Genomic DNA, 25,862 nt, shown 5'->3' with positions numbered 1-25,862 from the left:
GTAGTTCGGCCAATCAGAGAGGCTGGTTATCTGGCTAATGGCAGCTCGTGTAACGCTTCAAACTTCATTTTGTATCAATCCTTTAAATTTGAATCTATCAAATTTTTGAAATTATGACTTTAAAAATGTATCTATTGATTTTCAATTTATCTCACGATTTTGTACTGTGTATTGAATTATTTTTTTGTATTTAATTAATCTTGCCAGGGTCAGTAGTTGAGTTAAGGCTATAGAAATGAATAAAATGAATATTTATTCATTTGCCAATATTCAACTAAATCATTCATTTCGATACAAATCATACAATGATTGGCTTTCACTACAAAACTTGGATATGACAACTCGAGTCTTGACATTTATCTTGTAATTTTGTTACATAATTCACAATTATTGCCAAAAAAGTTTAGAACTGATGCCTAAAAACAAAACCTCAATTCATATTTGTAGTTAAATTCTTGCAGTCAATCAAACGTCTTGTAAAAAACATAATCATCCCTTCCAAGTTTCAAATATAATAACGTAAATCCCAGTAGTCTTTAAAGACCTAACCCTCTACCCAGAAAATTTGATAATGTAATGTTATTCTTAATCCCACTTTCAAGTTTAAACTCAATGATTGTGATTTCCGCCAAGTCAAGTCTGAAAGTTTCCATATTGTACTTTCCTAAATCCTTGTGATCCTCTTAATCTACATAATGCATATTAGTGCATTGCATGCATCTTATTTAAAAACATGAGAGATTTTAAAATTGAAACACTCCTTTAGATTGCACCAATCCTGGTTATTACATCCAGAGAATATTTCCTCATTTAAAATCTCTGGATATGCAGATTCTTAGCCCAATGAATTTAGCCTACGTAGTTTCAAGTATTGCAGTCATAAATTCTACGAAAATTAATAGAGATGGAGTGAGATACACAATATGATTCCTTCACTGTAAAATCGAAATATGGTTCATTATGTTCATTAGGGAGACAAAAGCAAAGAAATAGAAAAATAGAAAGTGAGCTGCTTTTTTATAAGAAAGAACAATAACCTGATAGGAGAAAAAAATGAATAGTGAGGGTGAGGGATGATATTATTCAGAAGTAAAAAGAGAGAGTAATATAAGAAGGAAAGAGGGAAGGGATGAGGAAAGGAAAGAAAAGGAGAAAAGTTAATTGAAAGAGGAGGAGTTGAATAGAAAAAGATGAAGCAAACAAATGAAGGAAAGGAAATGAGGAAAAACGATAATGAAAAGAAATGAGAAGAGGAAAAAAGTGAATGGAAAGAGAAGGAGGTGTATGGGAAAAATACGAAGAAAACAAATGAAGAAAAGGAGATGAGGAGAAACCGAAAAGCATTATTGATATTCGGTGATTTTTAAATAAAAGAGGAAGAAAAAAAGGTTGAATGTAAAGTGAGATGAGCAGTGAAGGAAGTGAGAGAAGATGATTCAACAAGGGAAATAAAGAAGAAGATGAAGCATAACAGAGAACTGGGAACAAAAAAAAAATGTTTTTGATTTCTATTCAAAGATTTTAAATGATGTGTGCAGGGTCCTGTGGATTAAAATCATTGAATAAAAATCAAAAACTTTTTTTTTTTTCCTAGTTTTCTGTTCAGCTTCATCTTCCTCTTTATTTCCCTTGTTAAATCATCTTCTCTCACTTCTTCCAGGATGAGGAGAAGGTCCACAGGATGAGAGGAGAGGAAAATAGAAGCAGCAACAAGACCAAAAGAGAGAAGAAGGAGAAAAAGATGAATAAAAATAAAACTGTAAGAAAGACAAAGAAAAGCGAGCGAGCACGACAAACCACGGGACTTCCTTTGGGAAGCCCTACCCACCTAAAAGTCACCCCGCGATACCGATCTACACAAGAGGGTGGCTAAGTTGCGTCAAGAGCTCTGCAATAATTGTCTTCATTTTCCTGTCACTCTCCTCGTCTTTTCCTCAAACTTTTCACTTTTCCACCCTCTTAGGAAAGTGGAAGAGAGGGGAACAGAAATGAAGAAAGAAAACCGCGCTCAGATGTAATAGGGATGGCATCATCTGCAAGGGATGTTGCCCCTATAGCGATAGGGAACTCCTGGGGTTCTCTTAATACTTTGATTTTCTTTTCCTTCTTTTACTTCTTTTCCTTCTTCTTCTTTTCCTTCTTCTTCTTATTCTTCATCATCATCATCATCTTCTTCCCTTGTTCTATCCTGCTGCTACTTTCTCCATTAGACACAAACTCTCGTTAAATATTGTCTAAATTACTTTCCTCGGAGCTATATGCTTCTACGCCAGCTAGACGGTGCAAGCCACAGATCTTAACAGTTGTAGTTATTGTGATTTCTCTAGTTGGATTCCTCAGTGTGGTACTAAATTTAATGAACTTTTTTAATAATGAATTGATCTTTTGTTACATAACTCCTAGTATAGATGACAATTTCAAACCTAATATTTTTACAAAGATATACTGGAGCAAGACTGAACTGTAGCATGAGATATACTGTATCTATACTAATAATGTATACTATACTAATTTTATATAGATTGGAAGGGATGGTTCTACGGGATAAGAATAGTCTACTTTCAAGAGAGATGGATTTTCGTTGTCATTCATGGAGTCCAATTTATATGTAGATCTTAGAATTCCGTATTCTATAAGAGTGATAGCATTACAATAACAATTAAAAATCATGGCACAATTTTAGTATTTATTTTTTAACACAATTTTTCAACTCTTGAATAAGAGTTTTTTTCCAATTTTTATTCTTTATTGTACATACAAGGATACAAGTAGCCCTGAATTACAAAATAAACATTTAGTAATAGTATGTTTATCAGTTTACTGTAGTACTGTAGTAGGTTAAAATATTTGCTGCCAAAAGAAAGAAAATAACTTTGAAATTTTTACTCTTCACGGAAGGGTTTGCTCTAAATGTCATTAAGTTAGGTGGAAAATAGGCTCAACGCAGAAATTGTCACGATTAAAGAAAGAATTCAACTTGCTGGATGACAAATTTTCAATAATTCTTGACTCTGCCTACTTTCTTCTGATTGGGTAACAGTTTGTGATCCAACTCGGTTTTCTGCCAGTAGACGGCAGCACTACCTGTTGGATACAATTTTCAACTCCGCCTACTCTCTTCTGATTGGTCCACGAGTCTATGAATCTCATTCTAAACTCTGCCGATAGGTAGCAGCATGTACTGGGTAAGAAGTTCAAATAGAGAGACTGTCGATTTACTTTATGAATCAATCGAGAGACTCCAATATCTTTTGAAAGAAGTGTCTGTACTAAGTTCCCAATAGTAAAATTCCAATAAACTGAAATATTCCCACTTATTACGACACACTCTAAAGTAGTCATCCAAATAGTCAGCTGAGCTTTAGTGTTTAGAAATTTGTGTTTCTTCCATGGTTCCAAGTTTTCTTAAATAATTCAATATTATATCGTTACAAGTGGTGATTGAGTGGAGTATTTCTAATTAATTGACCGAACGAAGTGAGGTCTATGTTTAAACTTGGATTTTCTTTTGTCTGTATGTATGTAACGCATTTACGGCCAAACGCGTTGATAGAATTGTATGAGATTTGGCAAGAATATTTCTGTTTTAACTGCGCGTCGATGTATACACAAGGTTTTTTGAAATTTTGCATTTCAAGGATAATATGAAAGGAAAAGGAATTTCCTACTTACTATATATATCGTCTACACTGAAGATAGGATTAATCAGATATAGAACTATTGAATGAAAAAGACTAAGATATTGTCAAAAACCACAGATTTATTGATACTAAGAAATACCTTAGATACTTGGAAAGTTTATCAGAGATTGACAATGGTGTAATAACCGAGACCGGTCTTTCTAAGTATCAATAAATCTGTGGTTTTTGACAATATCTTAGTCTTTTTCATTCAATATGAATAATTACCACAATATCAACTTCTCAACTACACATAAAGAGATATAGAACTATTCATAATCAATCAGCTGACAAGTGGATTATTCATTGCATGCATTAAACAGATGTCTGGAGAGGCCGGTAAACAGGTGACACCAGATACTTGTATATGCGAGAGGTCTACTGTTCACAGAACTACTAGTTTATTAATTTGAGCCATCTAAATTTAAAATTTATAGTTTTCATGTCAATTTTGGACTAAAATTGTATAGAAATATTGTACACGTGAAATGCTAACCCTATTTTGGACCGTGTCATCACCTATAAATTTGAAAAGAAAAAAAGCACAAGGGCTACCTTATTATTTATCTGCTAATTTCGCCCACATCACTTTTTGTAATGTTGTAAAGTGAAAATAAAAGACATTTTATCTATCTATCTAATGTTATATATAACATCAGTTTCATTTGTATCGTAAATAAATAAATAAAATAAAATACTGTTTCTATTTCACCATAGTGGTAGGAAGAACTAATATTAAGATTCACGCTGACAGCAATCCTCATGAATAACATCAATGCAGCCCATTCAAACAATGCTGACAGTTTGAGGTGAATCTCACCATATATGAAACATAAAATACCATTTACTAGCAACAAAGAGGATGCAAACAATGTATGATAACGATTGGCAAAGACAGAGAGGTGAGGTTCTGCTATGTACTGTACAGCAAGCGCTCACCAAAATGGCAAGGCCGCATTTGTAGCGACATTAAAATGAGAATTAATTATTTCGTCAAACGCACATACGTCAGTGTAGGTGGCGTTTTACGGTTGGAGCTGTCTGTAATAAGGGCGAATTTCAGTCATTTGCTAAACGCAGGTGACAATAGTTGCCGAAAGTTTCCACAAAGAGTAACACAGAGAACGATCTGATTTGAGTAAGAATCTGCGAAAAATGGGAGGTGAAATTTTTTGATGACCTAATATTACAAGGGTTCAATAATTGTGATTTGAGATTAAACAGTGATTGAAAATTGAAAGTTTTCACTTCAATTTATGTTCAAGGAAAGAGAAGGAGGAGGAGGAGGAGGAGGAGGAGGAGGAGGAGGAGGAGAAGGAGAAGAAGAAGAAGAAGAAGAAGAAGGAGGAGGAGCCGTAATTTCTCAATTTATTTTTGAGAGCCCTATGGGTTTATCAGGAGCCTCTGTGAATAAAATTCTGATTTTTTTTTCAGGTCAATATCAAGAGTTAACAAAGTGATATTACTATTACATCATAATACTACTGCCAGTAATTATGTTGCACTTTCATCACCTTCAGTCTCCTACAGGCCTAAATGATACGGTATGAGATCTGCAGGTCTAACTTAATCAATTTCAATCTGAAATTTGTTCAAAGACATTGAATATTATGATTTATCACAAGATCAACTTGACATTTTCAGATTTGAATTATAGCCTACCCGGCCTAAAGTATTTCCTCCTTCTTCTTCAATACTAATTTCCTAAACTTCATGTCTTTCAATAAGCACAAGCGAACATATTCAGTCTAGGTTATCGTAAGAATCATGCCACTATATCAGAATCATAATAAAATCACTTCACTTATATGGGATACTTATTCAAATTAATAAAAACAATATAAAAAGTTTGAAGAGTATCAAAGTTTAAAGGTATTTTAAAGTTTTTCATAAAAAAATGTACTAAGAGTTTTTATATTGTTTTTATTGATCAGAATCATAATATATATTGGATCATACATAATATTCGGACAATTTGAGACAAAATTAGGAAATTGAAGAAGTTTTGGGCAATAGCCTATTTTTTTCTTTCCCGACTATTGTATTGTTTGCTCTATCCAATAAATAAATAAATCATGATCAGAATCTTGACGCGAGGCCACCGAAAATCTACAGTTCCAACAATCGTTCACAGCTGGACACTACAGTGAGAGTCACTTCCAACTGGAAGCAGTCTTCTTCATTAGTAACCTTAAAGCTTCCCACTCAACCGATTCTGACAGTTTCAAGTGAATCTCACCAATGATTATGTGCGATAATAAATTCGAAAGATGTCGTTTCCTTCAATTCGAAAATAAGAAAGGACAAAATCGCGATAAGGTCGATAGTGTCTTTTTTCGCAGAATAGAATAATAATTCGATAGAAGGTTTTTTCCTGTAGAATGTATTCAAAGCAGATGCACCGGCTCAACTGCCTATGGAAGAGATGCACATAAAGAAGAATGGTATTAGAGGAGGAACATAGTGAGAAGGAGAAGAAGGAGAAAGAAGTGTGTGTGGACAAATGCCAAAAGATGATCGGAAGTACTTGCATCCTCGGTTCGCTACAAGAACTATTATAGTAAGAAAATAGTTTATTGGAAGAATGAATGAGTCCAGTCAAATGGCCATTTTTTGGTAAACAGCCACGAAATAATTTTTCTCGTTGGTTTTATATGTAATTTCGGGCTCAGAATTCAAACATGAAATTTGCTGACAGGCCCGAATGCGGTTTCACCCCTAGAAACCCCTAAAATCCTCAAACTTTGGGACTTTTTTAAAATTTTTAATTTTATTTCGAAAGTCTCAGTATGTAAAGAAAGTATCAGCTTGCAACGAAAACTTGATATCGTGAAACTTGAGGAGCTGAATGGCTCAACTTCCCATTTGTTCCAGTCTCAAAAAATGGTAAAAATGATGAACTGAGAACTTGACGAACTGATACACTCCTATTACTAGCATAGGGAAATGGAAGCTAACTAATTTAAACTTGTATCTTCCTCGTTGCTATTACTGAACAGGATTTCATACGGTACTATAATAGTCCAGTCGATATAGACATAAAAAAGGGGGTGTGCTTGCAATTTATATTGTAGTTCTGATTTTATAATATATTATTTGGGTAGATGAGAGAAATCCAGAACCAATTTCTTCATGCAAAATTTCCTTGTACTAGATACAGGGTGGCCCAAAAACCTCGTATTTTCGGCTCATTTTCCAGTTTTCAGCTAGTTCTCCCAAATCTCGTAATCGGACAGAAAAATTTGTCCTTGCCTTTTTTTTAGATCATAAAATTCTGAATAAAATAAGATCATTCGGAACTCTCTATCTCCAATGAGTACTGATTTATGATTTTTCAAAAATGAGTAAAATTTGGAGAAAGAATCAATTTTGATGAATTTTAGTTTTTGATCAACAATATCTCCATTTTTTGTGTATTGGGATATGGGCTTAAGTACACTCAACAAAACATTTTCCATTTTTCGACCGAATTTGACTTATGATGAATGATACTGGACCGCCTTGACGAGCCGAGAAGAATGAAGTGTAATACGATGACATCTGAGCATTGTGTCATAAGTTATAAGTGTTTGAAATTTTGATCCTTGAGGTGTCCTTAAGCGCGCCTCTCCACTAGGAAATACTAAAATGAAGTGCATCTAACTGGTGATTCTCATAGAACATAATCTCATGAGCCTATGTCATTGTGAGGACTATGTAGTTGGTAATAATGGTTGAAGCTCAAAATTAGGTGTTTTTCACAATACAAGGAGCATTGTTGTCAGGTGTACCTGGAAATCTATATGAGATAGAGCGCTCTACCTGATCTCAGATTCTAGAGCACAAAAATACGCCCAGAGGGATTTTGAATCATACATCTAAATGGTAACAATCGGGAGATATTGTTGATCAAAAACTAAAATTCATCAAAAATGATTTTTTTCTTCAAATTTCATTCATTTTTGAAAAATTATAACTCAGTGCTTCTTGGAGATAGAGAGTTCCGAATGATCTCATTTTATTCAGAATTTTATAATCTTAAAGAAAGGTAGTAGCAAATTTTTCTTTCCGATTACGAGATTTGGCAGAAATAGCTGAAAACTGGAAAATGAGCCGAGAAAATACGAGGTTTTTGGGCCACCTGTATCTGGCACAAGGAAATTTTGCATGCAGAAATTGGTTCTGGACTTCTCTTATGTACCCAAATAATATATTAGAAAATAAGAACTACAATATAAATTGCATGCACCAATGTATTTAGTGACTGGACTATAATGAGTAAGTCTAGTTAAGCCAGTTAAGTTACACACTCTTTTGGATTTTTGTACGTTCGATTTTTTGCCGTCTTTATAAATTCTATCAGATTGACAAGTATAGATCCAAAAATCCAAGTATAGATGTGTGTAACTGGTTTTTGTTACTGTCAAACAACTTACTAGTTTAGCATCAAATTCACGAAAATACAAACAACCGTAAAATGACGACAACGTATTGTCGTCTGGTACATCCATTGTCTTCTTGTATTGGTTCGCCATAGGCCTATTATGACATCATTTAACGGCAGTTAAATTCAATAAGATACATTATTTCTGCAACAGACAGTTATTAGTCTACTTGGGGCATATTCCTCTTCTCCTCCTCTACCTTCTCCAGCTTCTCACCATCTTGTTCTTGTTTTTGTTCCACTTCTTCGCCATCTTCTCCGTTCCTCTACTTCTCCATCATTTTCGTTCCTCTTGATTCTTCTTCTTGTTTTTTCTTCCTTTCTTCTTCTTCTTCTTCTTCTTCTTTATCTCCTCCGTTCCTCTTGTTTTTTCTTCTTCTTCTTCTCCTTTTCCTTCTTCTATTCCATGGTTATCTCGTCGTTCCATCATCCTCTCCTATCCTCCTCTCCATTATCCTCTGTCCCGTTCTTCACCGCTCATTTTGCGGCGCGTTTGACCGCGCGCGCGTACACACGCACACTCAATAGAGGAGCAGCAGGTCGGCCCGCGTTTTTTTCTACTCTCCTTTTTTTCTCAAATTCAATTTATCATTCTTTTTCCTATAATCGAAGACGTGAAGTACATAAGTCCGTTATACAGTGCCATTCACGCCTCTAGTCTACTCTAGGACATCAAAATCATCACCATCAACATCATCATCATTATCTCTGACGCGTCGTCTCGGCTGTCACAGCTTCTTTAAACTTCCTCTTCTTGTACACATTCTTCGTCTTCTTCTTCTTCTTCGTCGTCTTTTTCGTATTCTTCTTATTATACGTCTTCTTTTTCTTTTCCTTCGTCGTCTTCTTCTTAAACTTCTTTGTCTTCTTCTTTTTCGTCATCTTCTTCTTCAACTTCTTTGTCTTCTTCTTTTTCGTCATCTTCTTCTTCTCCTCCTTCTTCTTATACGTCTTCTTTTTCTCCTTCTTCAACTTCTTTGTCTTCTTCTTCTTCAACTACTTCTTCTTCTTCTTCTTCTTCTTCTTCTTCTTCTTCTTCTTCTTCTTCTTCTTCTTCTTCTCTTCCTCCTTCTTTTTCTACTTCAAAGCTACTCCTTTCCTTCTTCTTCTTTTCTTTCTCCTCCTCCTCCTCCTTTTTCTACTTTAAAGCTACTCCTTTTCTTTCTTCTTCTACTGCTACTTCTCCTCCTTTTTTTACTTCTCCACCTCGTTCTTGTTGTTATTCTCCATCTTCTTCTTGCTTCTCAATCACGTTTTTTCGCTTCTTCCACTTCTCCTGCTTCTATTAATCTTTTGAACTAACTGTAAAGCAGGCGTGATCAGCTGACTTCAGACAGACCAACTACCGCGACAATATAATATAATAATAGTGCATCACATTCTATTGTCTTTGATCAGTGCAACAGATCAACTGAATCCGTAATCATTATATTACTTGTTCTTGATGCGCTAATCAATCGTGGAGGAGTTACAAAGAAAAAGAAAAGTCGTGGAGAGAAAAGTAAAAAGATAAGAAACAAATCCCAAGTGATTAAATGTTTGTAAAAAGTATTTCAGAAAAACTGAATTCTGATGTGCTCATAGAATTTACCAGTTAAATAGATTACAATTGATTACTAAGTGATTAAATCTTGAACTTTTATAAAAAAAGTATTTCAGAAAAAAAATTTATCTGTCCCGTTCAGTAATAAGTGAACTTTAGAAAAATGTGAACATGATTAGGTGCGTACAGACTTGTGTGCCACGAGCACGCGCATTTCACTTTTCATCAGCTGATGGTACGCTTATCATATCTGTATTTTACAGTTTCTGTTCAAATACAGATATAATCAGCTGCGACGAAAAGTGGAATAAAAGTTGTTCTTGGCGCACAAGTCTGTACGCAGCTTTTGATGTTCTTGATAAACACAAGAATATTGTATAAATTTCAAATGCATTACCGTTCTGGCAGTAAGTTTGGAAGACATAAATTTCAGAAAAATGTGCTCTTTCCAGTTTAAAACCTGCCCTACAAGAGATTTGAAAATAAGTTATCAAGTTTTAAAATAGATATAATCAATGGAAATTATTGCTACAGCTTAGGGTAAACGAAATATATCATGGATACGGAGTTATTGACCGAGCGAAGTGAGGTCTAAGATTCAAGTCGACGGTTTGGCATTTCTCTTAATGTCTAAATGTTTAAATGTTTAAATGTTTAAATGTTTAAATGTTTAAATGTTTAAATGTTTAAATGTTTAAAGGTTTAAATGTTTATATGTTGCGCATTTACGGCGAAACGAGGTAATGGATTTTCATGAAATTTGACAAGTATGTTCCTTTTTTAATTGCGCGTCGACGTATATACAAAGTTTTTGGAAATTTTGCATTTCAAGGATAATATACAGGAAAAAGGAGCCTCCTTCATACGCCAATATTAGAGTAAAAATCAGACTATAGAATTATTCATCATAAATCAGCTGACAAGTGATTACACAGATGTGTGGAGAAGCCAGTCTATTGCTGTATTTCCATATAAGGTCTATAGTTTCAATCAGGTACTTGTGGATGAGAACACTGCGTGAGGTCTACTGTTCACAGAACTACTAGTAATCTGATTCTGGTGTATTTGATATCATATATTTATTTGATTTGATTCTATTATTTATTTATTATTCATTTGATTTGATATTATTATTTATTTGATTTGATTCCATATCCTATTTGATTAAGACTGATTAGTTTATTCACAATTAATTCTACAGAATAAACGTCATTCTTAAATTACCGTATATTTGTTTATTATTACTCATCTACTGCATTACTATCGATGTTTAGGCGTTTAGAGAATCTATATATGTACGGAATATGAACAGACTAGAATAATCAAACAAGATTTATCAATTTGTCAATCATTCCCTACAGCAGTAGACCATAATGATTGATAGATAAATATAATCCTGTTTGATAACTGATTATTTGACAATCACTTCTAACGGGGTTTCTCTGGTAAATTGGATCTAGATTAATAAGTATCCTTTCAAAGATTCTAAATATTGATTTCAGAGCAGTAACGGAATTATAATAACAATAATAAGTTCAGTATTTTTAAACGATTGTTTGTTTATAATTCATCATTATTATAAACTGACTTGTTGAAAGGAACGTTGATGGATTAGAATGGATGAAGACCTTAATTCATCTAATGAAAAAAAATTAACTTGTTCGAGTAAGCAATTGTAATAAAAGTAGACTAACTGTATCCACAGAATAATAATCAAAGGTTTTACTCTTTCTTATCAAATTCAATCATATTGCAGCAAACTGTAGTAAAGTTTATTACGAATTTATAGCAAAAAAATGGAAGAGGAGAATTTAAGAGAAGAGAAAAAGACTGGATGAGAGGTGAAAGAGAGGTCTGTTATGATTTTCCAAAACTATATAATTTGAGTTTGTTGAAGGAATAACTCGATAAATTACTTTTCAAATGAAACTTTATAATTTTCGAACAGTTTTGTTACTCGTCACCAGCACAATAAGGTTTGCAGGTAACGCCAATAAATTTTAAGAAATTTAATCATAATGTATTTTTGTTCTTTCAAGTGTTATTTCAATAGATTATGTACTGTTTTTGTGTATTATTCTGAGGCAATGAATTTTTGATTTGATTTCTTTAGAAAGTCAAAATAAAAGTACAACTTTCTGTTAGAAGTGAATGGAAAGATACTAAATATTGTGATTGCTTAATGACCCATATAAGTGGTTTTAACATGTCATAATAGTACACTACAACATGCTCTCCCAAACTATTGACACATTAATAATATACGAATATTATATCAGAACTGGAATAACTGTTCTTGAGCTATTTATATATATTTTATTACATTAGTATCGTTCGATCGAGTGATAAACGCACAAGATATTACGAAGATGTAATTTACAACCAGCGTGAGATACACGGAATTGGGTTGATAAGGATAGAAAAACGATAATGACGAGAGAAATATTTAGAACTGAACATTTGAGAGTGAAAAAGAAGACATTAATAAAGATAACAAGGGAACCGGTGAAGATCACTAATAGCCTACGCCTACATAAATGAATTATTACCGATAATCGTCAAATATTTTTGAGAACTTTGCCTGAGGATGATTTGGACTACTAAACTAAATATGAATAGCCTTACTACCTTCAGATCCTTCTAATAGCGGAATATATTTAATTTTGTTATAAATTTATACTTTAATTTATACTTCTATAAATCTATACTTTATAGTATAGGCCTAATTGTAAACTTGTAATTATTGTATTAAATTATAGATTCACGCATGTATTTTTTCTCCATAGACCCCACCTAACAATATATTGTGAGTCAATTCTAGAGAGTAGAAATGCCTATAACATCATAGAATGAACTGTAGAAACATAATGACTAATTAGTTGCAGTAAGTATGATATAAGAATTAAATGTGAATGGTACCGTTATCTTTAGTAATGATTCATAGTTCAACAGAGCTGCCTTACTCAGTAATGACTGGTTTCAATTCAATATCATTCAATTGAACTAAACCTGTTGATTGGGATCCGAAACTAATTCTAAACTTGACTCAGAAATGATATGGAACTTCTCCATAGTTGAATGAATGAATGAATGGATGAATTTAGAATTACAGTCTATTACAAGTATGTATTTATTTAGATTCTTGTTTCTCTCATTCACCTTAGGAATCTGAAAGAATATCGATATAGAAATCATGACGCTACAGATATCACTTATTGAAAAGTTTCACTGGACAATTCGCGAGTTATTGAAGGGAAATTTTCTTGAATAGAAAAATTCCCACCATCAGTTTATCGACAGATTATTATTGCATTGACCAATTTCAATAAAAACAATTTGCAAGTAGCTTTAGATTAATATTTCATTGACCAATTTCAATAAAAACAATTTGCAAGTAACTTTTCAACAAATCATCTTCACCAATAATTTATTGTTTTCATCCCGATTCTAAAGAAAATCAATTGAAACCTTGAAAACGAGAACTTAAATTCCAAGAACTCAATGAATTTTTCACAGAACTCAATCGAAAAACAAAACAACATTGCTATTGTTTTCCTCTATATCAACACAATATTCAGTCAAAGAGATTTCTACCTGATTTCGAATAAATTACTAGTTATTCTAATTAATCATATACCGTTTATTGAAGAGGCCCACTTCAAACTACTGAATATTAAACTGAGAACAACTTAGATGAATTATTCGACACGAAAAAAGGGAAAATCTACTTTTCACGATAAAATCCGCCTCTCGATAAGATACCTTCAAGTATAGCAGTACAGTTATTATATTACTATACAATTAATATTGAATAATAATGGTATTATTATTATTATTATTATTATTATTATTATTATTATTATTATTATTATTATTATTATTATTATTCGCCCATTGTGCCGTTTTCACGGCGTTGGGATGTTGCCTCGGACCCACCTCCTCCATTGGTCCCTATCCAAAGCCATTCTCTTGATTTGATATGGTATTATTGGAACCATCAAAATGATAACTGTGATACAGTACTAAATTTCAAATGTAGTCTATAAATTCTATACACAATACAACAAACCTAAACTATTTTTCGATAAATTCAAAGAAACCCCCACCCGCAAAACACAATTTAAATCTCAACCATTTTTTTTTCATAAATTCTATACCATACAACAAGACTCAAATATTCTCCGACAGGCTCTACACACAATACAACAAAATTTGTCTATCTTTCAATAAATTCTTCACAAAATAAAATCAAAATTCCACCGGCAAACTCACTTCAAGTAGGAGGACAACAATTATTTTTATACATTCTATATCATACAACAAAACTCAAATATTCTCCGACAGGTTCTACACACAATAAAACAAAATTTGACAATTTTTCAATGAATTCTTCACAAAATAAAATCAAAATTGCACCGGCAAACTCACTTTAAGTAGGAGGACAGCCGTCTCGGTTTCGAAAAGTCTATTTATACAATCGAGCCACAGGGACCGTCGCACTTCGTTTCAGTTACAGCCAGTTTCGCAATAATCTATCACCAGATCTTACACAAAAAAATCAAACTTTTGTTTACATTTACTCGTGTCCAACGCAGACGTTTGTTATCAGTGGAGCGCGTACTACTAAAACTGTACTGAAGGAAAATGCAGGAGCAACGGAAACTCTGCTGCTATAACTGGACAGGGCGGGAGGGGTGTTGGTAAGGGGTGGGGGTACAAGATCAAGGTTACTGCGCATGCGCGAAATAGGATGATGCGACTACGGAAACGGTGTTTAGTTCACCCCTCTTCATGCATTGAAGTCGAGTGCATTGAGGGATGCATGCAGTGGATTATAGCAAGAAGTTAATGACCTCGAGATGAAAGGGTTGGTCTATTTGTGGATTAAGAGTGTAAGAGATAAGGAGTAAGGAGATACAGTAATCTCACTTTTTATTTAATGGAATGTGGGATTTGTATTCAAGCCTTGAAGTAAAAAATACATTTAGAATAAATACAGCACAACTAATTTGGATATATGAATGAGTTTTATACTGTACTTTAATAGATCTAGATGTAGAGTTATCCTAAACGAAATACATTATTTGAATGACCGTTTTTTCACACTTACCGATTGTCGACTGAAATTTATCGGCCGACAATCGAATTCTTTTATTCTTTATTGATTCATACAATAAGTACATCATCAAAATGAAAGGGAGAGAAAAAATAAGGTAACCTTGTGCTATTCCTCTCCCAAATTTAGATAAGGTTACACATAGTCCGAAATAGGATAAGTCTTGTAGTTGTTCACTTCAAAAAATGTTCAGTCCTTAATTATTTTCACAAAACAATTTGTCCTACGATTGGCTGAGAATAAGCAAACTGAGGATAATTATAATCGGAGGACGATAATCTTTCAATAATGATAATAATACTGGGGGTGATACCCACATAGGCTCTTAGACTTGTGCTTGGGTAATGAGTGAGAGGGATGATGATGAGAGATGACGACTACTTTTTAAGTAGTCGGGACCGACGGCTTATCGGCTCCTACGAAAGATGGGGGATTTCAAGATTTCAGCTTATAAGAGAATGAAACATCAAAACTGATTTCTCGATAAAAAAATTAAGTGAATAAGACAACTCTTCAATCGCCATATAGTATTTTACTTCACAATTCTTCAATCAATCAGTCAAAATTTGATATTATTTAAAACTATTCAATTTTTGCAATGATGATAATTATATTTTATTTCATACGTCCAAATTTTCTTGTGACTTTCAGAATCATTCAAGATTCAACTGAATTGCCGGTACCGTGGTAGGAATCCCTCCTCAACTATTTGGTCTCGAGGTATCAAACAAGAAATGAACGGGTTAACGCTCAAGTACGCTTTTTCAAAATTACGATTATACAGTTGCCAATTTGGCCCAGCCTCAAATATCACCACAAATAATAGTCTACAAGCCGATGTACTATTTCAACTATAGGGACTAGGGAATAGTCTGATAGTTAATCTAGTGTCAACTTGATCCTTCTTATTCACGTGCTTCTTCTTCTTCTTCTCATTTTTAAAAAAAATATTTTTCAAGTTCTTTCAAATCTCAAACTTATTGCACTTCTTTTCAGCTGTTTTCTGTCTAATTCTCTTCTACAATCATTACAGTATTAGATTATTGTTTATCTTAATATTTCTCATTTACTGCACTCTTTATCTGCTAATATTCATATTTTGTATCTTTAAGTTCTTCTCATAATACTTCTACTCAATCTGCTTGAATCTCATGCTTCTTGTTCTTCTCTTACTCAGCCTCTCATTCATCATATTCTTACAGTTTTTCTGTCTCTATCTTCTCACCAATTTTTTGGTCTTCTTTTTTACTCTCTCCCTTCATTCTTTCTCCTGATATTTATTTTTTTGTCTAGTTTGTCTTCCCTCTTCCTGTGTCATCTTCTAAACTTCATTTTTTTCAACTTTTTTCCTTTTAAGTACTTATTTTCTGTCTTCTGATTCAACTTCTATACCACCTCGTTATTTATCTTTCTTCCTCTTTTATTCTACATTCCATTTTTGTTTCCCTTCTGTTTCTTTGACAACTGCTTCTTTTATCGTAGCTTTATGTAGTTATTCTTCTCTGTCAATCTCTTCATCTTCCTTTACTTGTCTTTCTTATTCTCTGACTTCTTCTTTTCTACTATACTTTATTTCCTCCTCCTCCTCCTCTTACTTTTTCGTCCTTTCCTCCATAAATAAATAAATCTGCCTTCTTCTTCTTCTTCTTCTTCTTCTTCTCTACTACTTTATTTCCTTTACCTCTTACTTCTCCCCCCTGTACTTTCTTATTTTTTCTCAACACATCTTCCACTTTCACCTTTTTCTTATTTTCTATCTCATTCATTTTTCCTTTCATAATCTGTCCACATCTATTTATTTCTTTACATTTGTACCAACATTATTCTTGTACTCTATCTTCAATTACTATATTTTATTCTGCTATTTGATTCCTTCTTCCTCTCCTCCTACTACTATATACATCTCTAGCTTCTTCTCTCATATTTCTAACTCATCTATTACTCCTTTCAAGTTTTAATTGTATCTCTTATTCATCTCATTTTTTCCTCCATCATCTGCTTCTTCTTTTTCTTCTTATCTTCTTCTTCTACGGTTAAGTGCTGAAGGGGAGGGTATCCTTGATACCCTCTCTGAGAATGGACTTCTTAAGGTCCAAACTTCACCGTTTCATGTGAAAACATTACAGTAGTACCTTAACTTTCGCATATTTCATCATTTTTCCTGCTCAATATTATTTTAGAACTCATTAGTTTAATATGATTCACCATTCTATTTTACTGCTACTGGTATTTATTTCAAACGTAAGTTAAATTATGTTTTTTTAAACAGATGGATAAAGGAATCTGAATCTTCTTGTTTTACTTATTTCTAATTGTCATACTTGTTTCTCTTTTTCCTTCCTATACGTTAGTCTCATTTGGTTTTCTCATTTTCTTTGTCTTATCTTTTCTCTTCTTCTTTCCTTCCCTTCCTCTAAATCTCTTTCTTCTCCTTCTACTACTTCTCCTTCTCACTCCTCATCCCCTGTCTACATCGTAGGTGTACAGTTAGACACAAACAATACAATATATTTCAGTTCTGCCTGAAACTTATCAAGTCTGAAAAATCTATTCTTGGTTCACCGTATCTATTCAGGCGAGTGTGTATAAATTTACATCATTAGCGATAGTAATAATTATCAGTCAAAGCACTCCACCTGATTTAAATGAACCGAATTAGACAACTATTAGTCACACAATTTGACAACTTTCTACTGGCAATATATTTACATAGTTGGGAAGACTGTGATTTCAAAGTTCCCAAGCTAATCGTGTTGACAATAATTCAATAATCATTATCAATTCAATCTCTGTTGATTTGGTTCATTTAATAGAAGACTCAACTGTATTGTTTAGGCTATAATGAACCTCATTTGACGTCTTTCAGTTGCAAAGGAATCAAGGCAATTTCTAGAATGAAACTATTTATTATCTCACTTTATTTTCAAATCAAACAAACTTATAATGTAATAAAGGCATAATTTCACCTTGTTTTCAGGAGCTTGACTCTCAAACTGCCGAATAATTTGTTTATAATTGTTTGTTTGATTGGAATGGCTACTTTAAAATAGGTCCAAAAATATACATAATTATTTATTCATATACAAATACAATCTAGGTATGACATAGTGAATTATATTGAAATGATTGGATAAAAATCAAATCAATAGCTCGGATAAGAAAATGTCAAACACCATCATAGTGGTTACAATAATACTAGTTTGAGGAGTTCAACACTTGGATTAAATGTGAATGGGAATCTTTGAGGTTTTTATTAACTGGTTTAAATAATGTAATCTTTCTCACAACTTTATTTCATTAACTAATTTTATTATTTGAATAATAGTAAACTCCTGGCAGACGGCCTGAAAGCCATTGCTGTAGAAAATTTATAATGTGATAATATATAGCCTATATACATATATTTTTTTGTTGTTGTTGATGTCAATAAAGATTTTTGAATTATTATTATCATACTAAAGATAGAAGATGCTAATTCCTTCTATTCACTTCTTAATTAAGGAGAAATTCCATTACATTCATCAAAACACAACTGAATTTAATGAATTCAATTTGACGACTCTCGGAAAATACTTTAGACTAGATGAAGAAAAGGTACGGTATTAGGTTAATTACAAAATTACTTAAAAATGGAACAAATCGTTCACAAGCTATTAGAAGAGCTTTCCCCGATTCTGAACCAGTTGTGTTCTCTACATTTAGAGCATGTTAATTTTTAATCCCGATAACCAATCAAAGAAGCCATCTTTTCAAAAAAATAGCCTTCTCTGAAAGGTTCTCTTGAAATTTAATCATGATTAAAATTCAACAGGCTACTGTGCAACGGGGCCTATAAGTTTTTAATTTAAATCATCTTGAAATACAGTAATAATCATTGAAACAAAAATACTATTTCAGCATGTAGCCTACAGTATATAGTACAGTAAACAGTATTAGTTAATTTCTAACTATTTGAAAATAGTTGTTAGTTAGTTTCTGTTTTTAACAAGAGGAACACTAGTTGTTGAACTCAATAATCATTTCAACCGTTAAAAAAATATTTTTAAAAAACTGTAGCAAAAAAATCCGTCTACAAATAATTTGAAAAACTTTTAGAGAATTTGGAGACGAAAAGATAAAGCAAGAGCGTACAAAACTGAAGTATCAATGAGCGAAAATCATAAATCTCTAATTTTCATAACAGAAATTTGAATATTCTTGGAGATTGAATTCTGGGTATGCAATAGAAATGCTATTTAGTATTGTGAGATCTCAATAGAATTCAAATATCTTCAGAGCATCAGAATCTGAATTGTGATAATTGAGTTGTCAATAAAACCTTAACGAACCTTCAAATATCCCAAATAGGAATAGTAAGTTTATTCCAAATTTCGATGAAAAAACAATGACATTATTTATTTTTCCTACAGTTACGTTGAAAAGTGGCCATTGCTGCACTGATTACAGAACGCAAAGAATCACTTTTCCGCTCTAGTGCGGGAAAAATTTTTCTGCACTCCAGATTTGCAACATGGCAACGCAAAATACTTAGTAGGTTATATGGAGCAACAGTGCAGCAAAATCAAAATGAAGTTGGTAACAGTGACTGCTGTGGCTGCTATAGTGAGCAGAGGTGCGACGAAGCACAACGCGCTAATTATTAAGTACCTATATATTATAACCAAGGACAACATTTTTATTCAATTTGACAATAAAGTAAGGTTTTTATCAATAATAAAATTACACAGAAAAACATTTGATGCATTTCAGGCAATTTTACCCATAATTACCCACTTTTCATAGTCAATGGTAACTGTAGGAAAAACTTAATGTGAAATACGTGCGCAAAGTTCCTCTGCTGCACTCAACAAACCATTCCGCCCTCGCCTACGGCTCGGGCGTAAACGTTTCTTTCGGTGCAGCAAACTGTCACTTTGCGCACTAGTTGCACAAATAACTATTGCTCACTCACCTGTCAACAGATTTGTCAACTCCTTTAATTGCCGCATAATGTGTAATCCCAATCAGAACAAAAAACTCACTGTTTTTATAACTCACAAAAAACTTCACATTTAAAACTTTCTCAAATAATCGCAACGGTGAATTCCAAACTCGTTGTTCATCTTTACCCAACCAAGATCTATAACGCAGTTTCCAAAAAAGAGTAGTTTCCGAAAAAGAGATCACTTTCAATTAATGTTAACGTAGTTTCCAAAAAAGAGATCACTTTCAATTAATTTTGTAGAACAAATAAAATTATTCTCTGCTTATTTACTCCTCCACCTATAACTATATTTAAAACTATGAAACTATGTAAACTATAAACTTGTTATAGAATAAAGACCAATATTATGCAAAATTTATCAATCTATAAAAATATTTGTAAACTAATAATCATGACACTATGAAATTCGACGATCGCCCAACACTTTTTGATTGCTATTTATCCTTTCATTGAACTACAATGTTGTGAAACTTTAACCAAAATTCACAATATTTACTTCAGACTATTGAAAAATAAACGATTACCAGAGATCTAACACTATAATTTAACCGAATTCTTAATTTTATTTTCTATTCAAAAAGTAGTTTTTATAATTATAATGATTTGTATTATATTCATATAATCATAATAAATTAATTGTAATCGGAATCCCAATTATATAATAAATAAAGCTATAATCCACTTTTAAGAACACCTGGATCAACAATTTCTCGAGATATTGTAATTAAATAATCCATAATATTCTAAAATGAAATGATAAAATATAAGAATATTTAAGAATAAGCAGCCGATTAACTAACACAAAAAATTCTCAAAAAGAATAATACCGACTCATCTATATTTCTCTAGCATCTATCCACCTGCTCTAAAAATTAAACTTTAAACTCACTAAGAGAGTGACAACGAAATCAATTGAAACCGGAATGACGTATGTAAGTATATCCTTATCAACAATTCCGTAAGAAACTTACACCAATTTACCCACAATCTGTGTTGAACTATAAAACAATAACAAATTTCCAATATCTAACAATAATAGATCGTATTAAAGCTTGGCCGGACCGTAGTCAATCCAAAGAATCTAAACAGTAAACGATAACCAACCAAATTATAATGAGCAAAGTCAACAGTGGGCACTGTTAATCCACCTGTAAGGACAACTGAATCAAGTAGGAGTATCAGAAACGGTTATTGTTGATATTATCGATTGTGCGCATCCTGGGTACCACTTGGTGCCTGGTAGCGTGGCATGGTATCCACCAGCATGGTCTATTGTTGATGTAGCCATATCTCAGGCTTTTCAGCAACCCCTCCCTTCCCCCAACAGTCAAACGCCTCCTCCTTCTACCCTTGAAAATGCCCCTCTTTCCTCCAAACCGCCACTTCTTCTACCCTCAAAATCCGGAAAAAGTCACCAGTAAACCCCTCTTCAACAAATCGCTATTTGGTACTGTACTCTAAAGGACAGTACACAGATTCCTCTCTTCGCTCACTCTCCTACATCAATTTTATTTTTTCACATGAAATCCTACTTCTCAACATTTCACAATAGGTCATAGTATAGTATAAGAGAAAAGATAGTATGAGAAGATTCCAATGGTATATGGAAATATTTATGGTATATAGGGCGTTTATGTTCCAAATGTCACTGTCAACTCAAGCCGACGATAGTCCTAGTAGTTTTTGTGAAGCTATTTTAACGCTGGTAGTCTCTTATAGGTACTGTGCTGTTCTTACACTATCAAGGTGCATTTTCGTTTGTGCGTAAACTTCGACAGTCGACGACGACAAGCATTGTTGACATTCATATTGTCCAAATTTCAAGTGTGCTAAAGCAGCTGACAAAAAAACTTTTCATCATTTGTGTTTATTATTCAAGAATAAAAACATTTCTAATAGTATCAATATATTGCCATTTAAAAGTATGAATTCAACCTCACCCATTAAAACATAATTGAACATAATCTTTTAGGTTATTTATACAGATTGAAATCTACCCAATGTGAGATCCTCACCCTGTCGTGGTCGACGACGGCATTTATGCACAAACGAAAACCCAGCTTAGGCTGCCAAAACAGTAATAACTGACAGAAATCGGCTTGAGTTAACATAAAATCTGCTTGAAATTTGGAACATCAACTAATACCGTGGGATATCTTCTTATGCTATCTTTTCTCTATGGTCTCAACTAGGCCTACTAAAATACCATTATATAGTAATACAGTAGAGCATTTATTGAAGTTATCTTCGGGACCAGGACTGTGCGACTTTGATGGATAAAGCTGCTGCATTCCTACATTATCAGTATCATACTGATTAACTGATTAATTAAGGGAGGAGTTACGAATCCAGGTGTTCTCAGCCACACAACCCTTAATAAACTAGAGCTAATAGAAGAAGAAAGTTGAGAAAAAATTAAGTGACAAAGAAAGGAAGAGCGGAAAGAAAGGAAGATGGACAGGATGTTTTCCTACTCTTTTACGAGAGATTTAATGGGGTGAGAGGAGTAAACCTACCCCCCACCCCACCACAACTAGACGAAATAAAGTGGGGTGGGAAATCCCATAATTCTCTATTCTGATAATTCGACTTTACAAAGTGGGTCTTTCCATTTCTCTATTTACCAACAAGTTATTGTATTGATTTATTTAAAATTGAACCGAATTGTTTGTAAGCCACCTATTCTATAATGAGATTCACCTCATACTGTCAGAATTGATTGAATAGGAAGCGGTGGTATATTATTTACAAGGAATGGTGACAGTTGAAAGTGAATTTTACTGTAGCGTTCTTTCAATCATTGTGAAACGGAACTACTTTCAAGGTCATTGAAGAAAAATAAGAAGAAGCCAGGAGAACAAAGAAGAAGAATTTACAGAAGAGAAATGAAAGTATAGTGTGACAGATGACAGAAAATCGTGTTAATCAGCATCTCTAATTTCTAATCCAGATAAGGAAAGTATCATCATAATAAAGCTAACTGTTGCCAATACTACCCCATTTGAAGACAACGTAACAAAATTGGAAGGAAAATAACGATTCACAATGAAAATGACCAAATGAAATATATATATACATATATTATATATATATATATATATGAGAATAGTTGTTTACTAAGCACTTCCGAAAGCAGAAGTGGAAGGTGATAGCTCTAGCAAATCTGAGGTAATCTGAATATCAGGAAATTGTCCAAGTATTTTTATTTTTTATTCTGATTTGTCTAAATAACCTAAAAGATGATCTTCAATTATGTGGGAGGTTGAGTTTATACTTTTTTATTCTTTCAAATGACAATATAGTATATTTCGCACCTAGAGCAGAAAATGAGATTTTTCCAGCTCGAAATCGGTTTTCAAGTCCGAGGCCGTAGGCCGAGGACTAGAAAAGATTGAGAGCTGGAAAAACATTTTTGCCCGTGGTGCGAACGATATTTTTCGCCACACTACAGGTATTGCTGACAAAATAGATAAAGAATACAAAATAAAGAATACTCGTTAAGCTATCGTACCTATCTCTTGATTTTAGTGGTAGAAGATTTGCAGTCAGGATTTCAGATTCTTTTAAAATTTCACTTGGAATACCACAATCATCTTCAAGCATTTTTGAAAATTCGGAATGCACTAATCAACAATAAATAATTGAATAAAACTGGTTGCGAAGCGAATTAGTTTGATTCGAAACTGGAACTAAAATCATGGCGACTTCAGCTTATTATGAAAGTGGACACTCGCCCGATCTAGCGGATGACTTATTAATAATAATTAGCGCGTTGTTTCCAGCCATAAGCGGCTGGAAAGAGACAACTTTCTGGCCTAGCCCGGAAAAGAAACCCGTTTCTGACGTCGTCTGCAAACAAGGTCTTTCAGATCTACGTAGCGACTGGAAAACAGCTGCTTTCTGTGCAGTGTGGCGAAAAGATATTATTATAAATGTTTTAACTATTGAACAATGAAAAGTTTTTTGATCAGTTGTTTTTTGATCACCTTTCTTAGTTCCATGTTAGCGGCTGGAAAGGGTACTCTTTCCGGCCTAGGCCGGAAAGAAACCTGTTCTGACGTCAGACGAGAGTCGTCTGTAAACAATGTCTTTCAGATGTTGGGACTGGAAAACAGCTGCTTTCTGTGCAGTGTGGCGAAAATACGTTTTCTCACCACTGTTTGAGATACTTCTTGATTACTTCTATACTTCTAGATTGTTTATTCTAAGATTAAACCTTGAAACTAATCCAATATCACATCCAAGTTTGCATTTAGTTTTAAACTAAGTGGTGAGCAACCAAATGTTAAGATTGAATAAAATTATTATTATATATTACATGTTATTAAATGTTCTTAAATTATTCTGCTAGGTTCTATCAGAATTAAACAACAAAATACTACTTAAAAATGAATCGGAGTCTTATTTACCATGGAGGAGGGTTCAGTCTTCAGCATCTCATCATTTCAGAGGAGTGACATTTTCTTGTTTGAAAATCAATTCCATGCGCAATATAATCAGTGCATCTTCAATAAGCAGTACATGCCACCACATCATGCAATTATAATAAAGCAAAAGCACCTAGAAGAACAGAAGAAGTGTGTAAATATTTAATAATAAAATATAAAAAGTGCAATAAATGTAATAGTGAGAGAAAAGTGAAAAAATTGATAAAAATTTGGTTGATTGAATTCAATTCGTATTTGGACTATTTTGATCAAACGTTTTTGAACATTGGTAAGTAGGATACCAACCGACCGCTTCCTACCTACCAATGACAACGAGATGAAGACAGCAGTGTTGAAAATGGATTTAAAAAATCCGAAAGCGCTCCAAATGTGAGTACTAGTTAAAATAACTAATATTCAAAGATATTAGACTGTATAGTGTCGTTAAAAATAGTTCAAAAACGGATTATAGTTCGTCATGGATAGTGAAATAGATTAATTCAATTATTGTAGGTTAATACCTTGGATGGAAATATGACTGGGGGTCATAACATTTTTGGTTTTAATTGGCTTCAACCATAATTTTATGGTTAAAATTTACCAATTTAATTGGATGAAAATAAATGTAATATTAGAAGCTGAGATAGATTTAAAGATTGAAGCAAGGAAATATACACATTCAATTAAATGTTGATCAGAGTTGATAATAGATGAATTATTGGGAGAAAATAGTGAAAAATGAGATGTTTTGTGAATAAGAATAGACAAGTATAAATGAATGACACGAATAAAGAATTCGATGAAAAGTCAATAAAATACTTGAACATGGTAAATACTAGCTAGTAAGTGGATAATTAAGAAAAATGTTATAAATATAGATAAATTTATTTTGAAAGATCAACAAAAGGAGAAATAGCGAGAATGGATTAATGAATTCAATTAATAGTGAATGAAGATTGAAGATAAGTTGAAATATTTACAGAAAAATGGATGAATATTCCAATATAGAATTGAAATATTCAAAAAATAAAATAATTAGTAAATAAAATATGAAATGAACAGTAGTAAATTGGAAAGTATTTAGAAGAAATTTCTTGTAATATTAGATTATATTAAAATTTTGCTATGAATAGGTAAGATGTGCAAAGTTTATGCCTTTATATAAGCTATATTATTTTTGATAGTACAAATAATATCATTAAATTATTCATGTAACATATTAATGCATGCTAATACATAATTATTCTAAAGTTAATACATGCTTAAAATAATAGTAGATGTACTATATATACATTATAAATGACTTGAACAAGTATTATGTTAATCTTAAATTTATTTTATAAAGGTACACTTATTTTCAGGTATAAAACGATACAAAACAATAACTTCACTATAATGATCATTTATATAATAATGCAACATTAAATTTATGGATAACAAAAAATAAAACGGTACAGTATTATAATATAAAACATTGCAATAACAATATTCATGTCTTTGACACACAATTCACAGATTTAACAACAATCACAGTACAATAATTATGGAAGCTGTGGGAATGATTGAAAATAATATTATTATAAAGCGAATTTATCACAACATTTATTAATATTATTATTTGTCATGAGTTTACGATATTTGCGATGAAAAATCTCATTTTATGAGATTATTTGTAACAATAATACGATT

The 25,862-nt window shown here is 32.7% G+C and overlaps 1 protein-coding gene across 9 annotated transcripts in view; it reads right to left on the bottom strand.

Annotated features, from left to right (window-relative positions):
- The window catches only part of LOC111051684 (dentin sialophosphoprotein), a 57,257-nt gene extending 32,987 nt beyond the window's left edge, over nucleotides 1-24,270 (bottom strand). For 7 of the 9 annotated variants that reach the window (XM_039436696.1, XM_039436699.1, XM_039436702.1 and 4 more), the window contains exon 1: nucleotides 14,075-14,297. The gene's annotated coding sequence lies outside the window, so the exon portion shown is untranslated. Of the gene's footprint in view, nucleotides 1-14,074; nucleotides 14,298-24,155 lie in introns of those variants that run through there. The other 2 variants (XM_039436697.1, XM_039436704.1) reach the window with 2 other exon arrangements.
- Between the last annotated feature and the right edge of the window lie 1,592 nt (nucleotides 24,271-25,862).

Source organism: Nilaparvata lugens, chromosome 10 (genome assembly GCF_014356525.2).
Source record: "Nilaparvata lugens isolate BPH chromosome 10, ASM1435652v1, whole genome shotgun sequence".
NCBI classification, from domain to species: domain Eukaryota; kingdom Metazoa; phylum Arthropoda; class Insecta; order Hemiptera; family Delphacidae; genus Nilaparvata; species Nilaparvata lugens.
Note: the sequence above shows the minus strand (reverse complement) of the source record. Positions and strands in the feature narration are given on the sequence as shown.